Source organism: Lissotriton vulgaris, chromosome 9 (genome assembly GCF_964263255.1).
Source record: "Lissotriton vulgaris chromosome 9, aLisVul1.2, whole genome shotgun sequence".
Classification (NCBI taxonomy): Eukaryota; Metazoa; Chordata; class Amphibia; order Caudata; family Salamandridae; genus Lissotriton; species Lissotriton vulgaris.
The window spans coordinates 1,236,239,018-1,236,253,783 of NC_141697.1; the positions used below are offsets into that span (position 1 = coordinate 1,236,239,018).

Sequence of the window (14,766 nt, forward strand, 5' to 3'; positions counted from 1 at the left end):
GCCTTGTTTTGTGCGGGGGTCCAAGGGCCCCACAATGTCTATTCCGACTCTCTCAAACGGGGTAGTGACCACGGGAAAAGGTTGCAGGGGAGCCTTTAGTTTGCGGCCGCTCTTCCCACTGGCTTGGCACGTGGGGCAAGATCGGCAATGCTGGTGCACATCGTTTCTCATTTTGGGCCAGAAGAAGTGGGTCACTAGGCGACTGTAGGTTTTATCTTGTCCCAGATGTCCTGCCAGGGGGACATCGTGGGCCAGGTTTAACAGGAAGTCTCTGAAACGGAGGGGTACCACTAGTACTCGGTTGCTCCCCAGCTCGGCGATTCTTTGCTCGCTGTACAGCAGATCATTGTCCCAGTAGACCCAATGAGTTCCGGGGGTATCCCCTGCGCTTTGGGCGAGCGCTTGCTGGCGGAGTCCCTCGAGGGAGGGACAGGTCTTCTGTTCTTTGCGAAATTGTTCTTGCGTGGGCCCCCCTTCTTGAGGCCACTGGTCGAGGTTATCGAGGTCGGTGGGTTGAGCTGGTTCGGCGGGAATGTTACGGTCGGTGTTTTCGGCCGGGGCAACCGGAGGCGGTGGCGCCGGCCATTCGGGTTCTTCTGGCTGGTGGTTGGCACGGGCGGCCATGGAACGGGTGGTGACGCACGCCCAGTCGGGGACGCCCAACATCCCCAGGTGTTCCTTTCGCTCCACGGCGGCCCACGGAGAGCTTTCCAGGTCATTGCCCAGGAGGCAGTCTACGGGGGCATCGTCTCGGACCGTCACTTTCAACATGCCGGAGACCCCCCCCCATTCGAAGGGGACGCAGGCCATCCGACACAGGCTCTCCGAGTTATCGGCTGATCGTACAGGGCAGAGAATGTTCGGTAGATACTGTTCTGGGGCCACCAGGTGACAGCGGACGGCTGTTACACTGGCCCCGGTGTCACGAAGGGCTTCGGCCTGGTGTCCATTGATGCTCACCCATTGGCTGTACTTCTGGGTGTTAGCGGGTAGGGGGACCCGCGGGACCATGTCTTTCCCCCCTAAGCAGGCTAGAGTCATGGCGGCTGGCTCCCACTCTTGATGCTCTTGTTCGTACTCTTCCTGTTCCTCGGAGATCTGTTCTTCTCCTAGGGCTGCAGCGGCCACTTGGCGGGGTTTTGGGCTCTGGTACTGCGGGCAGTTTGGGTCGTTCGCATAGTGGCCGACTCGTTGACATCGGTGACACGTGACATTGGCTCTGTATCCCGGTCGCGCTGGGGTGCTGCCCCGGTTGGCCGGGGGGGTGGTGTTGGTAGCGGGGGCGACCGGGGCGTTGTCTCTTCCTCGCCCTTGGCCCCCTCCTCCTCCTCTGGGTCGGTGCTGACCATTGTTGTTCCGGTTCTGTTCGTAGGACCCATTCCGGCCCACTCTGGTGATCTCCCACCAGTCAGCTTCGGCTGCGAGCTGCCGGGGATCCGTTAACTTGCTGTCGAGGAGGTGTTGGCGGAGTTCAATGAAGCAATTGTTCGACAGATGCTCCCATACCATCAGGTTAAATAGTTGCTCGTAGGTCGTGACGTTGCTTCCTCGGATCCAGCCCTCGAAGGCTCGGCTAAAGTATGTTACATAGTCCACCCAAGTTGTACCCGGGATGCGGGTGCAGTCTCGGAACCTCTGACGGTACATCTCGGGTGTGAGACCATAGCGGGTGAGGAGGGCCGCTTTCATATGGTCGTAGGAGGTCATCTGGTGGTCCGGGAGCTGTAGTAGGGTGTCGCGGCCCTCATTGAGGAATCTTCCCCAGAGACCGGCTCCCCAGTCGCTTCTATCGATCCGGTGTGCAGTCATAGCGATTTCATAGGCTTTAAACCATTGCTGGATGTCGTCCTCTCTGAAGTATTCTCGGACAACATCCTTGGGGATGTGTACCTTTTTGTCTGTGGCCCCTGAGGTGGGGGGTCGCTCGGGTACCCCTGCTTCTTTATTCTGCTTGCGTAGGTTGATCTCGGCTAAGTTTCGTTCGTGTTCGTACGCTAGTTTTTTTTCCTCGAGCTCCCTTTGTCTCTGTTTCTCCTCTCTTTCTTCTCGGAGACGCAGGTGCTCTAAGTTGATTTTTTGTTCGGCCAACTTAAGTTCAACGTCCATTTTAAGTCGGGCCATTTCTAGTTCGTGTAGTCGGGTCCTTTCTCTTTCCTGGATCTCGCCTTGCGAGAGACCCGTTCTTTGCCCTTCCGGGGCCGTGGTCGTTTTTTCTACGGTGCTTTGATCAGGGGTTCCGGCAGCCCCGGTTTCTGCCCAAGATTCTAGGGCATGCTTAAAATCGTCCTTGGTACTCAGTCCGGTGGTAGCGATACCCAGTTCGATGCAGAATTGTTTAAGTTCACGATGGTTGTACTCCTCCAATTTCTCCATTTGGAATTTCTCGGTTGATCCGCTCTCTTTCGTGGTCATTGTGACTTCGTCGTGGGGTGAGCTACTCTCTGTACGTTTATGCGGTGATTCGGATCGCGCCGCTGGCCACCAATGTTAGACGGACCGGGAGGGTCGGCCGAGGTTACGGGGAGAGGTCTCCAGGGAGAGCCGTCTCCAACGACTGTACAGATAAGTAACTTCCCCCCCACAGACGGACACCACACAAGGTTGAAGGTTAACGAGACTTTATATGCAATTCTTAGGTTACGAGGATGGATACAAGGAGGTCTGGACTCAGGGGTCCCCTCGGTTCTAGTCTCTGGTTTAGGAAAGGGGTAGCGGGACAGTCTTAGTTACCAATGAGTACAAAATAGCTCTCAATCCTCGAGCTCGGCGTTCTAGATGATCGGGCCGTGGAGGAGCCAAGCAGGTCCCGAGATGGATGAAGGAAGGACGACGGTCCGCGGCGGAGCCTGCAGGTCCCGGTGGAAGATGACGGTTACAACGGTCCGCGGCCACGCCAGCAGATCCCGACGACGATGAAGGATGAAGGTTACGACGGCTGTGGCAGCGCCAACAGGCAGGACGATGGTGCACAGGACAGAGCTATGGCAGCGCCAGTAGTCCGTCCAGGATGAGTTCCTCTTTACGTCTCTCGACTCCAAGATACAACTGCCTTCCTGCTCTGGAGCTGCCCCAGTTATAGGGCTGGCGTGCTTTGATGTCCGGACCCTCGCACTTGGAGGTCGGGAGGTCCGGGATGGGGGAGTCCAGACACCCAGCAGGGGGGTGGAGCCGGCGCCCGGGGAGGCGATGGGCGAGCGGCACTTGGCGGGGGAGAGCCATCGACACCTCTTTCTCCCATTGACTTGCCAAGTAGCCCGCTCACCTCCTGGGTGGATGGTGGTGCCGGGATGTCTGAGGCCGGGCCAGGCCCAGGGTTGAGGTCGATCGGGGGCCAGGCGGCCTCGTGGTGGAGTGTCCAAGATGGCGCCCCAGGCTGGGCGCGTGGGCCGGCAGTGGATCGGACCCGCGAGGTTGACATGCTCGAGGGCAGGGGTCCCTGAGGGGACAGAGGACGTGTAATGGTGGTGTGTGGTACTTGCGGGCCCGGACTCGGGCCTGGTTGGGCCGGGGGAGAGCGGCCCTTCATGTGGCCTGTCCAACAGCTTCTCTGCAGCTTGTGATGCAAATGAAAGAGGTCTGGCAGTGGTGTATACTGTGGTAGGATTTTTGTGCCAAAATCGGAAGTATTTTTTGATTATGAACTGTAAACTTAATAGCCCCTTTTTGTAACACAATGGTCTATGAGTGGAATATTTTAAGAATATTTTGGGGTCTGGAATGGCTCCCTGAATGAATAAGAAACATGTCCAAAGTGAACTCAATTAAATTAATTTGAAATTAACATTCACAATCAATTTAGTACAACCAATTGCACACTAATTGGATGTAGACATACAGGGCCCGATTCACAGAACTAACTTAAGACAAAATCCTAAACTTACTACCATTTTGGTATTCACAGAAGGCACTTACTCATTTCAGTATTCACAGAAGGCACTTACTCATTTTGGTATTCACAGAAGGCACTTACTCATTTCGGTATTCACAGAAGGCACTTACTCATTTCGGTATTCACAGAAGTTAGGAGTCCTAACTTTAGGATTCCTAAATGCCTTCTGTGAATACTGAAAGTCTTAAAGTTAGGATTTTTCTCAGTTTAGGAATAGTAAAGTTAGGACTCCTAACTTTAGGACTCCTAAACTGAGAAAAAACCTAACTTTAAGACTTTTGGTATTCACAGAAGGCATTTAGAAGTCCTAAAGTTAGGTCTCCTAACTTCTGTGAATATCAAAATGAGTAAGTGCCTTCTGTGAATACCAAAATGAATAAGTGCCTTCTGTGAATACCGAAATGGTAGTAAGTTTAGGATTTTGTCTTAAGTTAGTTCTGTGAATCGGGCCCAAAGTATAGAGATTGGAAATTTGGCCCTATATCTATAAACATTCATGAGACAAGAATCTATTTTGCACCTAAGTATCTTTCATCCAGAAACATCATCGGCAGTGTCCCGCGCTGTCATTTAATAAGATTGAAAAGAGAAATTTCAGACTTCAATGAACTGGAAATGAAACTGGACTATTTACTCTAAATGTTTCAAGCAAGACAATACAACATGAATACATTTCAACAGGCCAAGGTTGAGGCCAAAACAATGTCTCTGGAAACCTTACTTCAACCAACCAAATGACAAGACAAAAGAGAGAATTACCTTTATTACCTCTTATTCACCATTACCCTACAAATGTACAAGATACATGGGTAAAAATAGTGAATGATTAAACAGGAAAACTTTTCATAAAACTAATAACGACTTCAAAGATTTTCCAGTGTAAGCAGAAAGAATAAAACCTTCATAACAATAACTAATACTGGCAGAAGCAATAAAAGGCACTACCACTCTGAGAGCTGTGTTGCCTTCAAATTTCTGGTGAAATCAAACATAGCGAAAAAGCACCTTAATTATAAATCAGACCCTGCGCGACCTGTACCCTATGCGATATGTTATCTGCACGACACACTCTCCGTGTGGACTTGCTTACGATGGAGTGACAACTAGACGAACGAAAATGTGATTCAGTGAATATGGATTTAACATGAGAACGGATGCCAAGACTTCTCCAGTAGCACCGCTCTTTAATGAATAAAAACATAGAGTGTCACAAGTACAACTGAGATTCATGAATCATATTCCACCTCTCCTGAGAACAGGAAACTGAGCATAACTTGGAAGGGAATCAGGATGAATCTTTAATCAACAAGCTGGACATCAAGATGTCTTTATGGACATTTGTCCCATATGTGCTTCTTTTGAAAAGTTATGGCAATGAAGAGAAGACATTAAGATGGAAGACAGACCGCTGTCTAAGATATTTACTGTAGGGATCAGAGAAGCAAAAGATTGCCTAAAGCAGATAACGCTTTACAGCAGCTCAAGAATGGGATCCCCGCTAATAGGGAATACTTTACTGGAGCGTCACCTGCAACCCATGATGGAGAGTCTGGAAAAAGGATGAAACAGCAAGAACAATATTTATTATTAAAATTTAATTCCACACATTTACATGGCCAGAAGACCAAGACATTCTGAGAAAGGAGACACATTGGATTCAATTTCTTTCGGCAGATAAATACATTTATTAATTTGATTCCAAGATAATGCATCATGATCTAACACGTAGGAGGGCTTATAAAGGTGTAGAAATAGTTGTTGGAGGACTACCTTTTAATTTCTGATGATACGATGAACAAAAGCTGAGAGTTATCTTAATGATGGGAGCTTCAAAATAGTTGGCCATTTAGACAGAACCCACCCTAAGAAGACATAGGGACTGCGTAGACAGTATTTAGTATGCGAACAAGTCAATATGAGTGATAAATACAATTTTGTACATTATGTTTAGTTTTAGAACTGTATAAGTCAGATCAGTGAAGAAATGTCTGTGCTCTAACATGCTCTACTTTGCAGAGAAATAGGCAAAAGAGCAGAGAGTGTATTGATTTCCTTCGGTGAAAGATAAACTGCCTCAGAATGCATTGCAATATAAAGAAACTGTTGATTTGATTAAAAACACAAAGAAGTACTAAAGGACAATAAACAAGGACATTGAATAACCACAGCCAAGAGCCTCTTAATCAAGGTCTGTTCAAAAGCTGCAGCACCAAAAATAGTAATGCGTGCAGCGTGTAAGACTTAAATGTAAGATTACTACGTTTCGGTATTCACAAAGGTAAGTTACTACGAGTAACTTTATTACTAGTAAACTTACTAGTAGTAAATTACTAGTTGCAAAGTTACTAGTAGTAAAGTTACTACTAGTAAAATGACTAGTAGTAAAGTTTCTAGTAGTAACTCACCTTTGTGAATGCCTAAAGGTACTAAAGTTAGACTTAAGTCTAAGTTTACCTTTGTGAATCGGCCCCTAGTGAAGTATTCAGACCATGACCCTAAGAAACGCCATCAAGGGACCTGAAGACGGGTTCGAATCTGCCAGCTTCTGGAAAACCATGAACTGCACGTGTGTCTGAATCTTCATCCACCACACTGCTACACGCGGTGTCCCTGACATGGGCATCGCACCTCGGTGGTCATCACTAACGACTTAGAAACACTTCCCACATAGGATCAAAACAAACAACACCATACCAACCAAACACCCTACACAGTGAAATGTGCTACTCATGTAGGCAAGTGCTTCAGCGCCGCCCATTGGGGCAGTAAGCGCTATAGAAATGTTACATCACAATACAATATAATACCAGTGCAGGTGAAGGGCCACAGGATTTAATGGAGATTGAATCGTGAGAGCAGCCAGAAACCTCCACGCGGGAAACGCCAGAGCAGTTTATACAACATAACTACATTATGGTAAGAGCACAGCAGGTCCAAAATAAAACTTACTGATTGACAGCTCGAAAGAGAGAGCCACACGTCAGGAGCTCAAGACCTGGATGGCCCTTTCCTAAAAGCAAAGCCTGAATGTCACGTAAAGAAGCCTTTAAAACATCTCCATTCAGGGACCAGTTAACCAAAGAGGCTACACAAACACACAAACACGTCCCACGTGTCTGTACCACCAAAGACCCAGCCACAGCCAGGAATCATGCCGGAATTGGCAGAGAGAGTATGGTTGCTGACCGCATGCTCCCACACTCGTTGTTTTTCCCGCCCTTCCCAGTTTCCGGTTCCCCTCGCCCAGTGCCAACGGGTGAAAGGGAGGGAAGGACCCGTGGAGAGAGGGTTCCTTCCCCCCTGACTGCCTGTGATGAGACACACCTGGACACAGGTGCTGCTGTAAGAAGGCTTACCTGTGACTAGGCGAGAAAGATACAAGAACGTCCGGTGACTCCCGACAGCCGTCGTTTTTAGGTTTCGCCTGGCGTCCGCTGCGCAGCAGCGTTCGCGCAGGCGAAATCTAATGTTAGAACAGTACTGGCTTTGGTCCCGCCTTCTCTTCCATTGGCTAGCTCCATAAATGGAGGCTAGCCATTGGAAGAGCGATCTGTCCGTCATTGCCGGAGCAGATTCGTGGGCGTTCCCGCGATTTTTACTCATCCCGCCCCCTTGCGATCGTCATGTGGCTGTGGGCGGGTTTTCTTTTCGGTCATGTTTTTGTCTTTTTCGAAGTGTCTTCTGTTGGAGTGGGCTGCGAGATTTAAGTTGCCAGGAAGTACTGTGTATTTGCGATCTGGTAAGCAGCACTTTGTTTCTAATATCTATTCCCTTTGTACGTCTATCTCGCCTCATGTTGTCTCCCTCTCTGTGTCTCCATGGTGTTGTCTCTGTTGCCCCCGTTTCATGTCTTTTCCAATGGAATGCTTTCGTCGGCATGTTTACGTTGTTTCTGTGCTACGTCTATCTCGCCTCATGTTGTCTCCGTGGTGTTATCTCTGTTGCCCCCGTTTCATGTCTTTTCCAATGGAATGCTTTCGTCGGCATGTTTACGTTGTTTCTGTGCTACGTCTATCTCGCCTCATGTTGTCTCCCTGTCTGTGTCTCCGTGGTGTTGTCTTTGTTGCCCCCGGAAGAAGTCCAGGTGAGTGCTCCCCTCCCCTCCCGCTGTCCGTGTGCCCGTTCCCACCCCCCTCCCGCTGTCTGTGCGCCCATTCCCGCCCCCTCCCGCTGTCCGTGTGCCCGTTCCCGCCCCCCTCCCGCTGTCTGTGTGCGGTATGTTCGTGTTTGGTGCATACAACCCCAATGGCTCTCCTGTTGGTAAGAAGCTCCATGCAGCTAGTAAACAGAGTCTACATGTGGCTGAGTTTGTTTGAGAGGGAATTCGGTGTTTTTCTGTCGTCGAGATAGTAATGGTCTGAATTTGGTGATTGCGATCAAGGGAAGGTTTGTGGTACAGCTAGTGCTATTGTGTAGTTGTCATGTGAAATGATTAGTCAAGCTAGTGTATTTCGTGCCGTTTTTGACAATAGACATACAAAAGTGCTTTTGATATCCACTGATACGACTACCTTTTTAAGAAACAGCTAAAAACATGCCTTTTTAAGAGTTAAGTCGTCCTTGGCTGCTGTCATTTGTGAACCTCTAGCGCCGGAACACTCCGGTTGGAGTAGCTGTTTACAAGTTTCGATCTAGAGATTAAACTATTGGCATTGTAAATGACAATGCCATTTATTTATCTGTTTTCAAAACCAACACATAAATACAAATTTTGTCGTTTACAATGCCAATAGCTCAAACTTTTCGAAAGGCGAAACCATTGCATTGTAAATGCTTGTCTTTACAGGTCGAGCAAGGACTTCCTTGGGCAGCCTTTAATCCCGACTGAATTTGTCAGCGGCTCGTCTTTCACCCACCAGGTGGCATCTGTGATCAGATCCCTCCTCACCCACGACCTCTCTCTCCTCCTCTTTCTCCTTGTGCCAGCTAGTTCCTGTGCCATCTCTCCTCTTACCCCTCTCTGCTCCTCTTTCACATTTTGCCAGCTGGTTCCTGTGCCACACCATCTCTCACCCCTCTCTACTCCTCTTCCTTCATATGCCAGCTGGCTTCCTGTGCCACCTCTTCTCTTACCTCTCTCTGCTCCTCTACCTCCGTATGCCAGCTGGCTTCCTGTGCCACCCCATCTTTCACCTCTCTCTGCTCCTCTCCCCTCTTGTGCCAGCTGGCTTCCTGTGCCACCCCATCTTTCACCTCTCTCTGCTCCTCTGCCCTCTTGTGCCAGCTGGCTTCCTGTGCCACCTCTCCTCTTACCTTTGGCGCTTGACACCCGCTCAGCTGGGCCCCGTATGACATCTTCAGCCCTGTGCCAAGAATGTGCCACGTCCAAGTCGAGGTCCGGCCCCCCCCCTTCAGCCTTAGATTGAGCCTCTGGGTGGTATTATAAGTTGCTTGGCACCGGGCTGCCCTCCGTGCCCTCATGAACTCAGTGCATGGTTCCAAGTGGAAAGAATCCCCGCAGTCACAGCAGCTGCTCATGTTAAGTGGTGATAGTATTAGAACAAGGCTTTACCTGGCAGCAGCTCTGGACACTCTGGGCCTATTTAAAAGCCCCTGCTGCGGGTACGTAACTTTTTGTGATGCACCGGCGGCGCATTTTGCTGGCCCATACTTACAAGGACGCAAAAAGCCACCCGCACGGTTTTTCCTGTCCTTGTAAATACGGCCCCTTTACACGCAGCACTTTGAGTGAAAGGGGCTTTCCGGGGGTGTTCCCAGGCAACACCCATGGAGCGTGGCACAGTCCAAGATTTATGAGAAATCGGAAACCTGGGAATGCGTCAGAGTGCTGCCCCTCCCCAGTGCAGACAGAAGGAGGCACAACGAGGAGAAATATGCGTGCTGCATTCACACATAGAAAGGGGAATTCACCTCGTGATTTTTTTGTGCAGGAAGGTGTCCCTTACTGCGCAATAACAGTCTCCGTGCAACGCAGGCACCCGTGCAAGGCATGGCAGCCAATTGTGCGCCAGCGCAGGGGTAGCGCAGGGATCTGTCATAACATAGTAGATATGACGCATCCCTGTGCTTTGTAAGTGACTCAGGGGCAGATGTATCAAAAGAGCATTTTGCGATTCCCAAATAGCGATTTTTACCGAATCGCTATTTGGGAATCGCAAACTGCTATGTATGTAGGATCCGCAAAGAATTTTGCGATTCCATAGTACCTAAAAGCGATTCTGTAAATAGCGAATCATTATTAGGTAATATGACTCCATTCATTCCTTTAGGCCAAAAGGCCCTAGGTGCGAATGGTTTTGCATTAGCTAATTTGCGATTACCTAACTGGTAATTTCTTCAAAGATATATCCTTATACATGATCCGTTTCTGGACATTCTCTGGTCATCAATCTCTTGGCCTCAATCTTTAGCGGATTCAGAGGCAAGGGGTGGGGGTGGGTGGTGGTGGATAGTAGCTTGGTAGGGTCAAGACTTTGCATGCATCGGCCTCCACTCTCCAGGGGGCGGGCCCCGTGTGAGTCTTCTAAGAGATCACGTGACATTCAGCAGCTGTGGCGATCTAGTGGGGTTCCCCGGGAGAGCATGCATACTAAACCCCCCCAGTCTGTCACTTCATAAGATCCCTTTCACCGTCAACCCCTGTTACTTTTCCAACTTCTGTCCCTCCTTGGGTTTTCAGCTCCTCCAGGCTCTAATCCTGGGTGTTTCGTTCATTTATTCATTCATTCACTACTTCATTCACCGTCACATCTCTGGCACCATTGTAACTCCTGCTGCCCTTCCCAAGCAGGTCACCTTCCATAACGCTAGGCTATCACCAACGCCACCCCTGTTACACTCCCAGGGGCAGATCTACAAGGAAGTGCCGCAACGTGGCACCACAAGCACTTTGGCTGCTTCAAGCTGCAGCACTTCCGAAGCACAGGAATTCCACATATTTACAATAATATGTCGCATTCCTGTGCTCTCCCCTGCACTGGCGCACAAACTGCAGCCATGCGCCGGTGCAGGCACCCTTGCACCATGGTGCAAGGATGCCAGCGTCGTGGGGAGATTGTTTTTGTGCAGGAAGGGGCACCTTCCTGCACAAAAACAATCACTACAGGCATTTTCCTCTTTCAATGTGTGCTGCAGAATGCAGCAAGCATTGAAAGAGGAAAAAACGAGGAGAAAAGAAAACATTTCTCCTCGTTGAGCCTCCCTACACCTCCCCTGGGGAGGCGTAGCATTGACACGCATTTCCAGATTTACGATTGCTCATAAATCCGGAAATGTGTCTCGTTCCATGGGTGATGAATGGGAACACCCACAGCAACACCCGTGGAACTCCCCTTCCACGCAAAGTGCTTCATGTGAAGGGGCCGTATTTACAAGGAGAGGATAAGGCAAGGTCTCGGTGCCACCTTTTCATTCGCAGGAGTTTGCTTTGCAACAGGGGGTGCCGAAGGGCTCAATACTGAGCCCCTTACTGTTTAACATCTATGTTTGCCCCCTGGCCTCGGTAGCCAAAGTTAGGGCGCTGTCACTGGTGTCGTATGCGGACGACACCCAATTGGTGATCGGCTTCTCCAAGAAATGTAGCGTTAATCTGGACAAGTTCAAAGAGGACCTGCTAGAGTTTGCGGACTGGATGGCGGTAAACTGCTTGCAGTTGAATGCTAGTAAGTCGGAGGTTCTATTGTTCAGGAAGGACCGGGCGTTGTGGTCTGAGCATTACTGGCCGGATCGTCTTAAACCAGCCCCATTGCCCAAGGAGGCTGAGAAGAACTTGGGTGTGTGGTTCGACAGCTGCCTTACTTTCGATATTCAATCGAAAGCGGTTGCAGGGGTGTGTTTTGGGCTTCTGAGAGGCTTGAAACCGCTGCTGGGTTTTTTCCTCCTAAAGTGCGCCAAACCATTGTCCAGGCAACAACTTTATCTAGACTGGAGTATGGCAACTCTCTCTATCTTGGTGCTAACAAGTCCAGTATTGGGCGCTTGCAGAGGATACAGAATGCAGCGTCACACATTTTGGTGGCACTTCTGAAATCGTGCTCCGTTTCTCATGTCCTTCCTAATCTACACTGGCTGTCTGTGGAAAAGCGCATCCACTTTAAGACAATCTGTGTGTCGCACAGGATCCTGACTCAACAGGCACCTTTAGGGTTGGCCAATCTGTTCGCGTTTTACGTGCCGCGGCGCACCCTCAGATCTGCTGACCAAGCGTTGGTCAGTATTCCTCGAGTTTTGAAAGCCAGAGCTGGCGGTCGTTCTTTTTGCAGTCTTGCTGCGTCACTTTGGAATTCGCTCCCTGTTTCTATCAGAGCGATCCAAAACCATCTTGCTTTCCGCAAAGCAATAAAGACCTGGCTTTTCCCGGTGTAATTCCTTAATCCTCTCCCCCCAGGCTCACGTTTACAGTCTATGGTGCGCTGGGACGTCCCGTCGCTGGGGCAGCCAAGCGCAATAAAATCCGACAATAATTAAATAAATAAATAAATAAATTAGGCAGGGTGGCTTTTCCTCTCCTTGTAAACAAGCATTTGCAATGCAATAGGTCTCGCATTAGTAAAGTTTGAGCTATTGGTATTGGAAATGACACATTTTTTATTTATGTGTTGGTTTTGAAAATAGCGAAATTAATATCTTTGTCATTTACAATGTCAATAGTTTTAACTTTTGCAAATGTGACACCTATAGCATTTGCTATGCAATATGTGTTGTATTTACGTGACTTAGATGAATTGATATTACAAATAACAATGGCTTTTAATTTTTGTAATAATTAATACTTAAATAATAGTTATTGTAATTTATAATGGCAATAGCTTAAACTTTTGAAAATAACTTTTGAACATTATGTTCAGTGTATTGTATTGTGACGAAAATCCAAGAACAGAAGTGAAATATTAACATCTTTTTGTGACATTTGTAATAAAGCTTGACACATTGAGAGAACATATTTGAACCAGTTGTTGTTGAATGGTTGCACAGATTGATGCTGTGGTGGAGATGAGTGATGTTGTGGTGGCGACGAGTGATGGTGTGGCGTTCAGTGATGCTGTGGTAGCCCATAGTGATGTTGTGGTGCCCCTGAGTGATGCTGTGGTGGTGCTGAGTGATGCTGTGGTGATGCGATAGATAGATAGAGTGAGTGCGATAGATAGAGTGAGGGCGATAGATAGATAGAGGGAGGGTGATAGATAGATTGAGGTAGGGATATAGATAAATAGAGTGAGGGCGATAGATAGATAGATAGATAGATAGATAGATAGATAGATAGATAGATAGATAGATAGATAGATAGATAGATAGATAGATAGATAGATAGATAGATAGAGTGAGGGCAATAGATAGATAGATAGATAGAGTGAGGGCGATAGATAGATAGATAGATAGATAGATAGATAGATAGATAGATAGATAGATAGATAGATAGATAGATAGATAGATAGATAGATAGATAGATAGATAGATAGATAGATAGATAGATAGATAGATAGATAGATAGAGTGAGGGCGATAGATAGAGTGAGGGCAATAGATAGAGTGAGGGCGATAGATAGATAGATAGATAGATAGATAGATAGATAGATAGATAGATAGATAGATAGATAGATAGATAGATAGATAGAGAGATAGAGTGAGGGCGATAGATAGAGTGAGGGCGATAGATAGAGTGAGGGCGATAGATAGAGTGAGGGCAATAGATAGATAGAGTGAGGGCGATAGAGTGAGGGCGATAGAGAGATAGAGTGAGGGCGATAGATAGATAGAGTGAGGGCGATAGATAGATAGATAGAGAGATAGATAGATAGATAGATAGATAGATAGATAGATAGATAGATAGATAGATAGATAGATAGATAGATAGATAGATAGATAGATAGATAGATAGATAGATAGATAGATAGATAGATAGATAGATAGATAGAGTGAGGGCGATAGAGTGAGGGCGATAGATAGACAGAGTGACACACTGGTGGCACAAAAGTGAGGCAAGGGCTCATAAATAAGCCCCTAAGTTCACAATGAAGAATCTCGGGACGAATGTTGGGATGCGACCTCCATTTTTGTTAACTTGTTTCTGTTACATCGGGCTCTTCGAATGGTGGCTGACTTCAGGCCCCTAGCTACTTACTGAAGGTAGGAACCAATATGTGCATTTGTCAAAAGTGCAGGAGTCATGTGTGCCTGGCACACGAGTAAATGTGTTAAATAATAGTCCTAAAAAAAATCTGCATTTTCTCTCCTGCCATACTGGTGTTGGCTAATGAAAGGATGTTGAGCGTGCCTCTAATGCCCATTCCATGTTTTGGGCCAGTCAGTTACATGAATTGGCGGTTTCAGTCCTCCTCCTTAGAGACATGGCTTCATAGAGCTTGTTTTGCTGAACTATGCCAGTTTGTGTGAAAACTAGTGAGGCGGGCTGGAGTGAAATTCCCACTGTGTGCCCCCCACCTTACTAAGCTGGGACCCTGTCCAGGCATTGGCATCTCTGTTTACCCAACACACATATCACATTTGTGCCAGCTTTTCATTATTAAAATTGCGCTGACAATCTGTGCGTATGTCTTACACGAAAGTTCCACGCTGTTAGCTATTATTAGCTGGTCTGCGCATTAGTTAAAATTGCCACTGAGGCGCGCGGACCCAGTAGAACATCTCTTCCACCTATACGCTGAGGATATTTGAGCTGAGCAGTTTTGTACAGTACCACAGTCAGGAAAGATCGTCTGCTTTAATTAAAGCAGGTCCCTCACAGACACACCAGAGGGACAAAATGTCAGACGATGGCTCAACTCGTCATAAAAATGTCATGTTTTTTCAAGTGCATAGTAATGAATAAAATTGGTTGTGACTCTTGCGGTCCCTGGGAGCCTCTCCCCCTCGCTTCCCCAGCTCGGAAAATTATAAACGTTTTTTTCATAGCCAGAA

General features: G+C 47.8%; 1 protein-coding gene across 2 annotated transcripts in view; it reads right to left on the reverse strand.

The window, feature by feature from the left end:
- The window catches only part of LOC147693147 (SRSF protein kinase 3-like), a 164,743-nt gene that overhangs the window by 116,730 nt on the left and 33,247 nt on the right, over positions 1-14,766 (reverse strand). Inside the window, exon 1 of one of the 2 annotated variants that reach the window (XM_086936893.1) lies at positions 7,246-7,303. The exons of the other annotated variant lie outside the window; for it this stretch is intronic. The gene's annotated coding sequence lies outside the window, so the exon portion shown is untranslated. Of the gene's footprint in view, positions 1-7,245; positions 7,304-14,766 lie in introns of those variants that run through there. 2 annotated transcript variants of the gene reach the window in all.